Below are 14,645 nucleotides of genomic sequence, written 5' to 3' on the forward strand. Positions count from 1 at the left end.
GCTCAGTGGTTGAACGTCGTCTGCCTTTGGCTCCGGGCTTGATCCTGGGACCGGGGATCAAGTCCTGCATGGGGCTCCTTGCTGGGAGCCTTCTTCTCCCTTTGCCTGTGTCTCTGCCTCTCTCTCTCTCTCTCTCATGAATAAATAAATAAAATCTTTAAAAAAAGAACCTATCAAACTCAACACCCCCCCCCAAAAAAAAACTCTAAATAATGCAGTCAAGAAATAGGCAGAAGACATGAACAGACATTTATCCAAAAAAGACATACAAATGGCCAACAGACACTTGAAAAAATACTCAACATCGCTCACATCAGGGAAATAAAAATCAACACCACAATGAGATACCACCTCACACCAGTCAGAATGGCTAAATTAACAAGTCAGAAAACCATAGATGTTGGTGAAGATGTAGAGAAAGGCTAGCCTTCTTACACTGCTGGTAGGAATGCAAGCTGGTAAAGGCACTCTGGAGAACAGTATAGAGGTTCCTCAAAAAGTTAAAAAGAGAGCTACCCTGCAACCCAGAAATTGCACTACTAGGTGTCTAAAGTGCCCAATAGGAAATATATAGAGAGCATTCAAAAAATGTTTTGCATTACAACCAAAGTATTTTTAATTTGTTTTCCTGTACCAAGAATATCAGCAAGACTCTCAGAGAATATTTTTTCTTCTGATATTTTTTTTAAGATACAACCCTATGAGTCCATTGTTTTCTGCAGAAATCAGAATGAACTGGAAGATGTTGGAGTTAGAGATTAGCAGTAGACAGGATAGATATAGACCACGTCATCCAAATTCAGGCTGTTTAGGGTTGATAGTACTGTTTTAGAAAAAAAAACAAAAACAAAAACTCTCAGGTAGCAGATGATAAAGCAAAATGTGAAGAGATTTAGTGTCAGACAGACTTAAGTTTGGTTTACGTAACCTTATGAAATAGATAGCATCATTATCACCACCATCGATATTATTATTATCACTACTTTACAAATAAAATCAAGACTTACTAACTTGGTCACAATCACACAAAGAACATTTAATGGATCCAGGATTCAAAGCCCAGATCTTTTAAACTCTAAGGTCTTTGTTCATAATCACTGCTCTTTCCTACCCAAGCAGGAGGTACTAAGGAGCTAGGGCAGAGGCAATAGTTATGGATAAGAAGACATATCAGAGAGAAGTGTAAAAGGTAAAAGCACTTAGACCTGAGCGAGATAATGGAGAAAGAAGGATCAGACATGATTTCTAGATTTTAGCTTAGGTGACAGCACAGATCATGTGTCTCTAACCGAAAAGTGACTGGTGACAGGCACTGAGCGGGGCACTTGACAGGATGAGCACTGGGTGTTAGGCAAAATGTTGGCAAATTGAACTCCAATAAAATATATATATATACAGGGCAGCCCCAGTGGCTCAGCAGTTTAGCGCCGCCTTCAGCCCAGGGCGTGATCCTGGAGACCCGGGATCGAATCCCACGTCAGGCTCCCTGCATGGAGCCTGCTTCTCCCTCTGCCTGTGTCTCTGCCTCTCTCTCTCTCTGTGTCTCTCATGAATAAATAAATAAAATCTTAAAATATATATATATATATATACACACACAAAAAAAAAAAGAAAAGAAAGGAAAAACCTGGAAGAAGAATAGATGTGGAAGGAAGAGTTTAACTTTGGTTTTGTATGAATTTTACTGGGAGACTTCCCAGTAAAATTCTCCCTTGGCAATTTTATATTTTGTTCTAGAATATTTGGGGAGAAATCAAGATTAGAATATATATTTGAAAGTTACTGCATATGGATAATAGTGACAGATCATTCAGAAAGATGGTAAGAAAGATGGTTGTAGAATTAGGTAAAAAGAGCACTAGGACTGAACCCTGAGAAACTCATTTTCTCTAGGAATTGAGTAAGTGTGACCATGGAGGTAGAATTAACACTGGGAAAATGTAGTGTTAACAATGGTAAAAAACGAAAAAAAAAAAAAAAAAAAAGAGGGAGAGAGAGAGAGATTGAGAGAGAGAGCGTGTTTAAGGAGGCAATAAGTCACCGGCAAAAAGAGATTAACAAAGGGAAAAGGAGCTGACCATGGACAAGAAAAGGAATTAACCAATGAGAAGGGCCAGCTTAAATGGGAAGTCACAGACTGAAATGGCATAAACTCACAGGATTTTGTAATCTTCTCAAACTGTATTTAGTAGTTGGATGAAAGATTTCAGAAGCTTTACAGAGCAAGAAAGGACCAAAGTGTTGAGGTTCAGGATAAAACATTTAAGTGCTGGACCATGCCTATCTAAGAGTTTACAAGAGTTTAAAATGGAGATTATATGCCAGCGGGGGGTGGAGGGGGACTAAGACTGGAAAAATCTCCCTGAGTTTGAGAAGCACAGGAAGTTGAGAGCAGTGTGTGGAGTATAAGAACTTTAAATTCCACACATGAAGAAATATTTGGATGATATTAAAGTTTAGGTATAACTTTACTAGTCAGGAAATTATGTACAGTAAAAGGTAAGTTTTATAGAGTTAAGGAAGCTAAGTGTCATCATTATGCATATGGAAATCTTCCAGGAGGGAGGCTGTCCTTGTGCTGGTCAGGACAACCATGAGTTGGAGGCCAATGTCTACAATGTTTATATCAGCAACGTCTTTAATAGCCAAGCTATGGAAAGGGCCCAGATGTCTATCAATAGATGAATGGATAAAGAAGATGGTGTGTGTGTGTGTATTCATATATATGCATGTGTATACATATACACACACACACACACACAATAGGATATTATTTGGTCACCAAAAAAAAAAAAAAAGCTTACCATTTGCAGTGATGTGGATGGAACTAGAGGGTATTATGCTAAGTGAAATAAGTCAATCAGAGAAAGACAATTATATGATTTCATGTATATGTGAAATTTAAGAAACAAAACAGAGGATCATAGGGAAAGGGAGAGAAAAATAAAATAAGACGAAGTCAGGGAGGGAGACAAGCCATAAGAGACCCTTAACTATAGAAAACAAACTGAGGGGTGCTGCAGGGAGGAGATGATTAAGGAGGTCATATGATATAATGAACAGTGGGTGTGATATGCAACTGACAGATCGATGAACTCTATCTACCCCTGAAACTAATAATACAAGATATGTTAGTTAATTGAATTTAAATGAAAAAATAATAAAATTTTAAAAATAAATTATTTAAAAGGGAAAAACAGGTTAAGAACAAGGAGAAAAAAAAGAACAAGGAGAGAAACAGCCTATGTTATTGGGGTTCGAAAAGATCAATAATATGCCTTTCCCACTAATTTTGAACCAGTTGAGTAAGAAACAGAATATAGACAAAGGAAGATAAAAATTTCATCTTTATTAATGTTAAAGCAACCTGAGGCTGTAGCTTTAGAACTGTAGGCAAATGAAGTTCTAAAGAGTCCATGCCTATTGTACACCTCCGGTCTCAACCAATGCCATACTTGGAAAAGCACAAAGCAATGCTGGGATGGCCTACCTTTGATAGAAAACAGGCTGACATACAATTTTTTTTTAATTGAAGTTCATTTTGCCAACATATAGTGTAACATCCAGTGCTCATCCTGTCAAGTGCCCTCCTCAGTGCCCGTCACCCAGTTACCTCATCCCCTCGCCCGCTTCCCCTTCCACTACCCCTTGTTCATTTCCCAGTCTTTACTGGTAGATTCTATACCAGGACAGCAAGAGTGAGGGGAAAAGAGGAAGTGATGAGGGGGAGGGAAGAAGAAGGAAAGCAAGTAGAAGGTGGTGGGTGCATTACTACTAATCTGGTCCAAGCTTTGCATGAAATCCTGATTTTTACACACAGGTCACCTTCCTGACAGACTTCCTTGAACCACTGATAATTCTTAAAAGTGAGTTACGTGCAGAAGGAAAGGAATTTATTTGCTGGTTCCTGCCTCACTTCTGTTTTCGGTTGGGCAAAGTTTTCATGTGGGGCATTAATTCACACTTGTGAGTGGTGTTGTCTAGCTCTGGGGGCAGCTTCAGCACTTTTCTAGCTCTGCATCTAGAGTATTCTCCAGAACATCTAAATTTTGACATCCTCTTGCTTTGATTTCGCAGTCTCTTGGGAAGTATCACTTTGTTTTGAAACACCCTGAACCTATCAGTCCCACTGGGGTTCCTCACCATTGGCTGGCTGTGGGATGTGAGAGATCATTGCCAAGATGCAATCTCAATCTTGACACCACAGTTTGCTTTGTTTTCTCTGTGTGTATAAAGGACTGGTTTCTGTGAATATAAAGGGAACACAAGCTTCACTCACTAGGTTTGACGTTAAGGGGGACTACTCTCCACACATTTAGGGTTAAGAATTAAACATTAGATTTTCTCCAAAGAACTTCACCTTTAATAGGTGTGAGGTGATATCTCATTGTAGTTTTGATATGTATTTCCCTAATGATTAATGAAGTTGAGTACATTTTCATGTACCTGTTGGCCATTTGTATGTCTTTTTTGGTTGATGTTTATACAGGTCCTTTGCCCTTTTGTTTTTCTTTGCCTATTTTTTATATCAAGTTGTTTATCTGTATGTTTGGTGTTGAGTTGTAGGAGTTCTTAATATATTTCAGATATTAACTCCTTATCAGATATATTTTTTTGCAAATATTTTCACCCAATCCATAGATTCCCTTTTCATTATGTTGACTGTTTCCTTTGCTGTACAGAAACTTTTTAGTTTGATGTAGTCTCACTTGTTTATTTTTACTTTTCTTGCCTGAGCTTTTGGTATCATAGTATAAAAAAAAATCATTGCCAAGGCTAAGGCCAATCCCCTATATTTTTTTCTAGGAGTTTAATAGTTTAAGTATAATGTCCAATGGCTATTATCAGAAAGGTAACCAGTGTTGGTGAGGATGTAGAGAAAATGGAATGCTTGTGCCCTGTTGATAGGAACATAAATTGGTATAGCCACTGTGGAAAAACAGTATGAAGATGCCTCCAAAAATTTAAAATAGAACTACCATATGACCCAGCAATCCCTCTCTTGAGTATGTACCCAAACAAAATGAAATCAGTACCTCCAAGAGATTATTTGCACTTCCATATTCATTGTGGCATTATTCACAATACATAAGCTACAGAAACAACCTAAGTATTCATCAATGTATAAATGGGTAAAGAAATTGTGGTGTGAAAAAAAAAGAAAAAAAAAGAAATTGTGGTGTGTACGTACAATGGAATATCAAACAACCTTTAAAAAGATCCTATCATTTGCAACATGGAAAAACCTGGAAGGATTTATGCTAAGTGAAATAAGAAAGACATAAAGAAAAAAAAACCAGCATGTTTCACTTATATGTGTAATCTAAAAAAAAGTTGAATACATAGAAAAAGAGAGTAGAATGGTGGTTACTAGGGGTGGCAAGGTTGGGGAAAGGGGAGATGCAGATCATAGGGAACAAAGTTGTAGCTATGTAGGATGAACAGGTCTAGAGATCTAATGTATAGCAGGATGACTATAGTTAATAATACTGCATTGAATATTGGAAATATGATAGAAGAGTAGATTTCAGGTATTCTCACACAAAGAAAAAATGGTAACTATGTGAGATATGTTAAATGCAATGACTGTAGTAATCATTTCTACATGTTTTTGTATATCATATCATTGTTTGGTATATCTTAGATATATACCATTTTTATACAGTTTTAAATGAGAATTTAAAATTAAAAAAAGAAATCTGGGGTGCCTGGGTGGTTTAGTTGGTTAAGCACCCGACTCTTCATTTGGGCTCAGGTAGTGATCTTAGGGTTGTGAGATCCCAAGCCCCCTGTCAGGCTCCATGCTCAATGTGGAGTCTGCTTGAGAGTCTGTTTCTCCCTCTCCCTTTGCCCCTATTCCCCTCACACTTTAAATAAATAAATAAATAAATAAATAAATAAATAAATAAATAAATAATAAAATCTTTTTAAAAAAAGAAATCTTCCCTAGAAAACTTCTCTCTTTTCTGTAATTCATATATACAATATATATATAATATATATATATAAGTATATATATTATATATATATATATTTTATTGGAGTTCGATTTGTCAACATATAGTATAACACCCAGTGCTTTTTTGATCCTTTATATTCTTGTGATAAGTTATTTTAGTATAGTGAAACCATTTCTCTGTTATACCCTTTGAAAATCTACATCTTGGTCTTCTAGGAATCTCATTTTGGAATTTCATTGTCTTTTGTATTTTGGTGTCCAGTCAAATATTCAAATTTGACCTGTGTTAAATTGGAGCACCACGCTTTAGAGCATGAACCTTGGAGCCAGCTAGCTGCAACCTCTAGCAGTGTAAATTGAGACAAATAACCTATCATATCTATGACTCAGCTTTATTATTTGTAAGCTACAGATAATATCATAGTACCTGACACAACTGAGTGTGAATTGCCTAAGAGTTTGATTTTAAAAATATGCCTACTAGTTGACTGATGTTCCTTGAAATTTTCCTCCCCATAAGAAAGTTCCCAGAAGGAAATTAGAATCTAGAAATTAAATTCCCCCTCTTCTTAGAAAATAAGGGACAAATAAACATAAACTTATCATTCTCTTCTTCCCCTATTTGATGTCTCAGTCACAGCCAGATGAATTTATCCTAATAGTCTGCATAGACTTGTGAACAGATATAGCCAGGCAGCACTTCACTGGAAGGTGTGTAGCACCTTTTGCAACTTGAAAGTTGATATAAAAGTGTATCACATGTCAAAGTTCAAACTATTATGAAACTTGTAAAACTTCTCTATAGTGGCAGCATTTCCTAAAGAGAGTCAGGATTCCCACATTCCTACTGTTTTAGTGAAGATCACAAATGACTCTTCAGTGTGACAACCCAGGGATTAATCCCCAGAGCTCTCCTGATTTTCAATATCAGGAGCCCTTGACACAGCTCATCACTTCTTCCTGAAATACTTTCATTTTCCTTGGTTTTCCTCCTGTCCACTCCTTCACAGGTTCTTATGCTGCTTACTTCTCTGTTCAACCTCTTAATTTTGAGTGTCCAGTGTTCAGTTCTTGGTTACAGTCTCTCCCCTTTATACATATACTCCCTTGAAAATCTCAGTCTTTTGACTTTATTTACCATTTTTTTTGCTAACAAATTACAAATTTATGTTTCTTGCTAAGACCTCTCTCCTGATACTCAGATTTATATCCTCAACTGCCTACTCAATGGCACCACTGGGATGTCTAGTTCACATCTAAAATTGAGCTTGTCCAAATCCCTACACCATCCCTTCCCTCCATCTCCCAACCTCCCCCGCAAAAAAGCTCAGCTCCTTCTACCATCTTTTGATTTAAGTTGATAAGAATTATATCCTTCTAATTGTTTAGGCAAGATCCTTGGGTTCATCCATAAGTTCTCTTTTCTCTCGTAGCCCACATTCAAATAATTTGGAAGTCCTACTGTATCTACCTTCAAAATATGTCCAGAATCTGATTACTTCTCACTACTACTACTACTACTACCATCATTGTCTCCTGGATTCCTGCAGTCAGCTCCTAATTAGTCTTGTATTTCCACTGTCACACTCATATTCTATTTTCAGTTCAATAACTAGAATAACCATTTTAAGATATCAGCTTATGTCACTCTTTCACTTAAAGTTTCCAATAATATTTATATTTATATATATATATATATATATATATATACCTATTCTGTACCCCAACACTTCACTTCCACTCATATGTCATACTCATGACAATAAAAAGAAAAATACAAAAATATTCATAGTATTCCTTACATGTTCATATTCTCATTATGTATTCATAGTATTCATATTCATAGTAGCTTTATTCATAAAACTCTAAACTGGAAACAAACTGGAGAAGAGATTTTTTAAAATTGTGATATATTCATATAAAGGAATAATACAGATCAAAATAGTATTAACAATAATTAGCTACTGATATATGCAATAACAGAAGTGGAAGTCAAAAATATAATGCTGAGCCAAAACACGCTAGACACAAAATACTATATATTGTATAATCCTAAGTATATGAATAATAAGCATACACAGAACTAACTTATGATGATATAAATCAGAATAGTAATTGCCTGTATGGAGGTATTGGCATAGACTGAAGAACAAAGGGAAACTTTCTGTTTATAAAATGAAATATAGTAACATTCTATATCTTGATCAGGGTGGTGTTTATGCGAATATATATGTATGTGAAAATTCATTTAACTTAAGATTTTTACATTTCACTGTATATAATTTGTATTTCCATAATTTTTAAAAGGAATTCAATTTTGCTGTTGAGTCGGTCTCTAAAAACTTTACAGTAACTCGATATATTATGTACATCTTGATGTATTGTGGTTTTCCTTAATGTATTACGATGCTACATTCTCCAAGCCTGTGCTCTCAAAGACCCTCACAGACACGCTTTTCACCTGCATTTCAAATGACCTGCATTTGGTTATTTTATACTATGAGGACAGTAGCAAAAAGCTGTTTTCTGTTTGTAGAGAGACCGTGGCTATGCGTCCCTTAGCCCATGTAGTCAAAGGATAAAGGGAAATAAGAAGTAGAAATTCAGTAGATGTTTTTTTCTATCATCACTCAGAATGCCCAAAATCTCTCATACTCGAGGTCTGTGAGAGTGTTCTCTATCTGTTGACCTGCAGTTGTGCTTGAGGAGTAGAGAGTACTTAGTAGAGTTTGCTTGGCAAAGCTTTGTCCTCTATGAAAAGCTGCCCATGTGAAGTGACAGTTTCTCTTCAGAGTAAATTGTCAAGAAAGCCTCTTTCTCAAGGAGAGGAATCTCTGGCCCCACCTAACACCAGATTCCTGCTTTAGGTTCTTCTCAGGTGTGCCATCAGACTACATAGATTACTTCCTGCTAAATTCAGCTGCAGCAACCTGTAACTTCTAATGCCAGCATGTACAGATATATATGTATGACAAAATCCAGATGATGTGGACACGGGACAAGTACACGGCGGCTGAGCCCTGGGACCCCAGCCATGCCTCTGACAATTTTCGGGAGCTGGTGCATATTAAGCTGGACCAGCCCAATGTCATGTTTACATGGCTGTAAAGCTCAATGAAGTCATCGTCACACGCTCCCACGATGCCTGCCTGGTTCTACTGAACATGCCTGGCCCCCCCAAGAACAGCGAAGGTGATGAGAACTACATGGAGTTGCTGGAGGTGCTGACCGAGGGCCTCGAGTGTGTGCTATTGGTGTCTGGAGGTGGTCGTGAAGTGATCACCATCTGCTCTTGAGCTGGATATATACTTACAGCTTAGAGGGGAGGTGTCCAGGGTAACAGCCCCCTCCCAACACCAAGCTGACAGCCCTGCTTCGCCTGGACCTGTCCTGGACCCAGCTTTGCTAGGTCTCCTTGGAGACCCGGCCTGGACTGGTAACAGAGATGGATCCAAGCTTCTGCAGGACCCTGAGAGGTGTGGGGACTTCCCCCACCCAGCATCCCAGGAGGCCTGTCCTGGCTGGAGAAGACTGGGGGAGGGCTGATGTGAGATTTGAAGGCAGCCTGCCCAGGAACGCTATTTATTGCATATTTATTGTTCGGATGTCACCATCAGAGAGGAAGGGGAGGGTGACCAGGGAGGGAGTCTGGCCCAACCCACCTACTGGAAGACCTGGCTCAGGCTGCTGTGGGCAGGGACCCCCACCAAGCCAAGCTGAATGGAACTGGCCAGTTGGGGCCTGACTTTTTTCAATAAAACATTGTTTACTTTTGGGAAAAAAAAAAAAAAGTAAGTGCTTTAGCACATGAGGCTGTAATACTTACTTGACCTTCACTGGGCCCCCATATGATGAAGGTTTAGGATGAGGGTGGCATAAGTCCTCTCTCTGTACACAGGGAAAAACCAACAGCCAAATGCAAAAGTACCACATTATTAATGGCTTGGTGGTACATGTTAGCACTCCACCTAAAAAAGTAATTTTTCTCATTATTATGAATTGTTGATACTATTTATATAATTGAGCACTTGCTAAGTGCCATGCAAATTTGGGTATTCTTAACATAGATAATTGCCACATTTCTATGAGTTGGATTCTGTCATTATCCTTATTTTGCAAAAGACAAAAGGGAAGCTTAGAGCAATTAAGTAACTTGTTCCAACATCATTTGGCAAGTAAGTACATCAATATATGCTCTCAGCTACAGCCATGGATTTGAAACCAGCCCCTATAGAAGATCTTAGCTTTTTGTGTGACTAACAATTTTAAAGTGTCTAACAATTTTAAAATCTTTTAAACTTTGGTTTCCTTCTGAAGGTGGTGTAGAATCTTCCACCCAAATAATTGCAAGGCTTATATGAGACAATACAGGTCAAGCACCAAGGACTACACTGATACTGACATACAGTAGGTACTCAAGTAATAGTTCCTCTCAATTTTTGAAAATCAGGACATTTCATGTTTTAGAACTTCTAGTACATCTCCAGTTCTTGATTTCAAAGCACACATTAACTAGGAAACATGTATTGAGAACCATATGAATGTACCAGCACTGGGTTTGTCGTTGGCTATGACAATGAATTCACAATCTACTGTGGATGATAAATTTCTCTCCTAAAATGAAATAAAATGTGATAAATTTTATAATAAACTATATCCACAGAATACGAAGTTCTTTCAATAGCTCAGATGTCATTCCATTTGAGTCATTAATTATTCCAAAGAAAGGGGGTTTTCATCATCTTATATATTTTAAATTTTAATTTCCTTTCGGTTACATTTTTTTGCTCATTTTAGTTTGAAGACCATTTTCCTTGGTAGTGAAAATGAAAGTGAAATAGGTACTGATAGTTTACTTTTCCTTGTTATATTTGGAGTCAGGAAGACCTGATTCCAAAAACTCATTTACTGGTCATATAACCTCTGCAAATTGCCTAACTTCTCTGATCTTTGATTCTCTCTGCACAAAATGGGACTGATAAAAATGTCCCTGCAGGGTGTATTACTCTCACTGTCACATACAGTTTCTAAGCTGAGTATTGGATATGTAAGAGATATTCTTTCAACATTGTTTCCTTCTCCCATTTGCAACTATCTGAACAGTGTTTTATCCCTTTCTTGTATGTTTCTTGCTACAACATGGCTAAAATAGCATTTTTAATTTTTCTTTATAGTTTTTCTTAAGCCCAAGCTTTAGCCTTGTCGACCTGTTCTTTAGGGTTCATAATATACTTTTTTTTTAAAATTTCACTTTTACCCTATGTGATCATTACCTCATAGTCTTGAAATAAAAGATCATAAAACAACTCTCTGTGTAGGTGTATTGGCTTATTTACTTATTCCATCTCATATGTCCTTATAATTTCATTTTCAGACTCACTGTTCTTTTAGAATAGGGTGCTTTTTAAAACTTACTTGCCAGAGTGCATAGCTCTCATTCTTCTTAACTTTTAAATTATATGCCCGGAACCAAAGTATAAGACATGTGTCTAAATGTGCCTATTATTCTCATTCTCAGCTATTTAGAAGCTAACGTGACCGGCTATGTCTCCCCCAAGGTTTCTATCGCATCCACACCATCCTCAAGTTCCTTCTCATATTTAGAATTGAATTCAAAGAAACAAATCCCCTTTCATTCCCTCTACTCTTTGGTGAATAAAAGCCTACCAGTAAGAAAGAATTATAATTTATCAGGCATTCTTTCACCAAAACTAGATTTGCAAGAGGTGTTTATATAGTTAAAGTTCCACAGCACTACCAAGTCTTACTCCTGAAACACTTTAAAAATAGCTTCTGGGAAGAATTGTATGAATCTTTCATCTGGCAGGCCTTTAACCAAATTAATTCTACTGGGAAATGAGCTTTCTAGGACACTGAAAGGCTGGAGGCAGAGATACTATTCAGTTGACAACTAGGCACTGAGGAATTTTGCTTTCTCCCCTGGAATAGAATATGATTTTGCTGAGTTTGAATCAAGACCAGGCAAATACTTTCTTCTATAAGAGTATAAACTATTTGTTTAAATCTCCCTGAATGAGATCAAAGCTTTGAATATAAAAGGACTAGGGCACAATGAAACTAAAGCTTCTCTGATTCGGTAGTTCTTTTTCCTGTGCAGATACCAATATCCCAGTAGCATCTTGACGTCAGGAACTCAAAGGACAAGTGTAGGTAAGTTGATATATAATATGATATCTACTCCTATGATGTGTGAATGCTTCATTTTTGATAAGATGTATTGGAAATTGTTATTTAAATAGAAACTCTTCCATTGCTGTTGTGTGAATCTCTGTGTGTGTGTGTGTATGTGTACACACACATGTGTGCATGGACACATGAATCTCTGCTACCAATAAATAACTCACCCCAAATGATACTATTGGTAACAGAAGTGAAGTTAGCAAGAAGATTCTCTCATGCTCCATCATCATAGTTTGCTGTCGAGAGATAGTGAAGGAAGCTGAAGGAGGAAATAGTGATTTTTGAATGCTAGTGTGGAGAGAAGATAGCCTATGGGATATCTCTAGGTTGTTCGGGGAACTTTTGTTGTGAAGCTTTATCTGCAGAATATGTCTACTGGTCCTGATCTCTAACTGGTCAGATCTAATGAATGGAGACTGAGTTGAGAGCAAGGTGGCTCAAAGCATAATTCCTTGTATGTACTCTCTTAACCATACCAGTCAAGGTACTTAAAAATCAAAATGAAGAGTAGTTTGAGGTGACTCAAGTGTCTAAAATGGATAGCCTTCTCTTAACACCTGGGATGGTGATATATGGTATGATAGATAGCACAAGGATCTACCCATGTTAGAAGCCCAATGCCTTGTTAAATTTTAGGGAAATTCTACATCACATGGTTGATTAAAACCTACCCACCAAGTCATTAAAGCCAAAGAAGGATATACAAATTATTATGTCTTTGGTGATTAAAATAAAAAGTTCAGATTATGAATATATATGTCATAATTTATATAAAGATTTGAAGTTTTGCACTAAAGTTTTCTATGGGTATAACTGTATGAAATTCCTGTACTTGCTTTTTTTTATCTCCTTTTATTTTTTTATTGGAGTTCAATTTTCCAACATATAGCATAACACCCAGTGCTCATCCCATCAAGTACCCCCCTCAGTGCCCGTCACCCAGTCACCCCCACCCCAGGCCCACCTCCCTTTCTACCACCCCTTGCTACCACCCCTTGTTCGTTTCCCAGAGTTAGGAGTCTCTCATGTTCTGTCTCCCTCTCTGATATTGTACTTGCTTTTTTTTTTTTTTAAGATTTTATTTATTTATTCATGAGAGAGAAAGAGGCAGAGACACAGGCAGAGGGAGAAGCAGGGTCCCTGTGGGGAGCCAAATAAGGAACTTGATCCCAGGACTCCGGGATCACGACCTGAGCCAAAGGCAGACGCTCAACCACTGAGCCACACGGGTGCCCCTCTGTACTTGCTTTATAAGAAAACCCCTAAGTATACCATTAACTGGATAAGTATTGAATGTTGGAATTGAATATGACATTGCAAATAAGCTATCCTATAATTTACTTGTATGTTTGCCATTCATGAGTTTTTCCTGTGAGTCAACATTTTGAACATTAAGTGAACATAGGGAAAATTTTTAATGAAATTTATCAGTGTTTAGCTTTTCAAAATGTAGTATTGGGCATAATTCTGAAATAATTCTTGATAATAATTTAGTTATAAATTTTGGTATTCAGTATTAGCCTTTGGAATTTATGTTATAAAAATATTTTAAAAACAGAGGTAAAGTTAAAAACCTCAACATAAACTCACGCCTACTTAAAAAAGGAAAATGTTCTACTTTCTCACTAAAGTGACTAGACTCTTCTGTCACCTGCTTTTTCCTGGTGATTATAAGGAACTAAATAATGTTTACTCTAGGCATTCATATTTTGGTGTCTAAATCTATTCTTTGGAGGTTAACACAACTTAAGTTTGTGAAATAAAAAAAAAGGTGGATCTAGAATATTCTTGGGAGAAAGCAAAGCTTTATGAGCATAGTGATAAAAGAGCCAATTTTAAGACTTCAATTGTCTACATTCTGAACAAAAAGAATTATAATTATGATCAAGGGAAACAAGCTTGGTGAATGAATCGTGATAAATATTAAATTATACTTTATAGGGATCAATTATATAAAATGTGTGACAAAAAAGACATATATACTAACTAGGCCCAATTTTTTACTGGATTACCAAAATTATAACTGTGTGTAATATGTAGAGTCTAGATGTAGGACCACCATCAAGGGTCAGTGAGGTCTTTGATCATGGTCCTTAACAAACTCAGTCTCAGGACACCTAGATAAAGAGGTATTAAGTTTGATAATTGTGATTCACTGCAGAGAAGCAGGCTTCCTAGGAACTGGATGGCTGATGTAGAGATTTTAGTGGGGTAATCTGGGCACTGAGTCTTATTTCCAAGGAATAAGTCATAATGTAGTTAATGCTGTTTGGCTTAGACAAAATACAGACTCTGTTCAATTTCTGTGATATTTTCAATAAGATATAGATTATTTAAGTTCTTCCTTAATAATGACTTTAAAGAGATTGTGGTGCAGTAAAAAAAAAATTGGTATTTTCATATGTGGCAATATGTTACTTCCATTGACTGTATTCTCTCTGTTGTGTGATCCCTGTCATGAATTCTGCAGGCAAAGGAAATTGAC

The sequence above is a fragment of the Canis lupus genome, chromosome 28, assembly GCF_048164855.1.
Source record: "Canis lupus baileyi chromosome 28, mCanLup2.hap1, whole genome shotgun sequence".
In the NCBI taxonomy this organism is placed as follows: domain Eukaryota; kingdom Metazoa; phylum Chordata; class Mammalia; order Carnivora; family Canidae; genus Canis; species Canis lupus.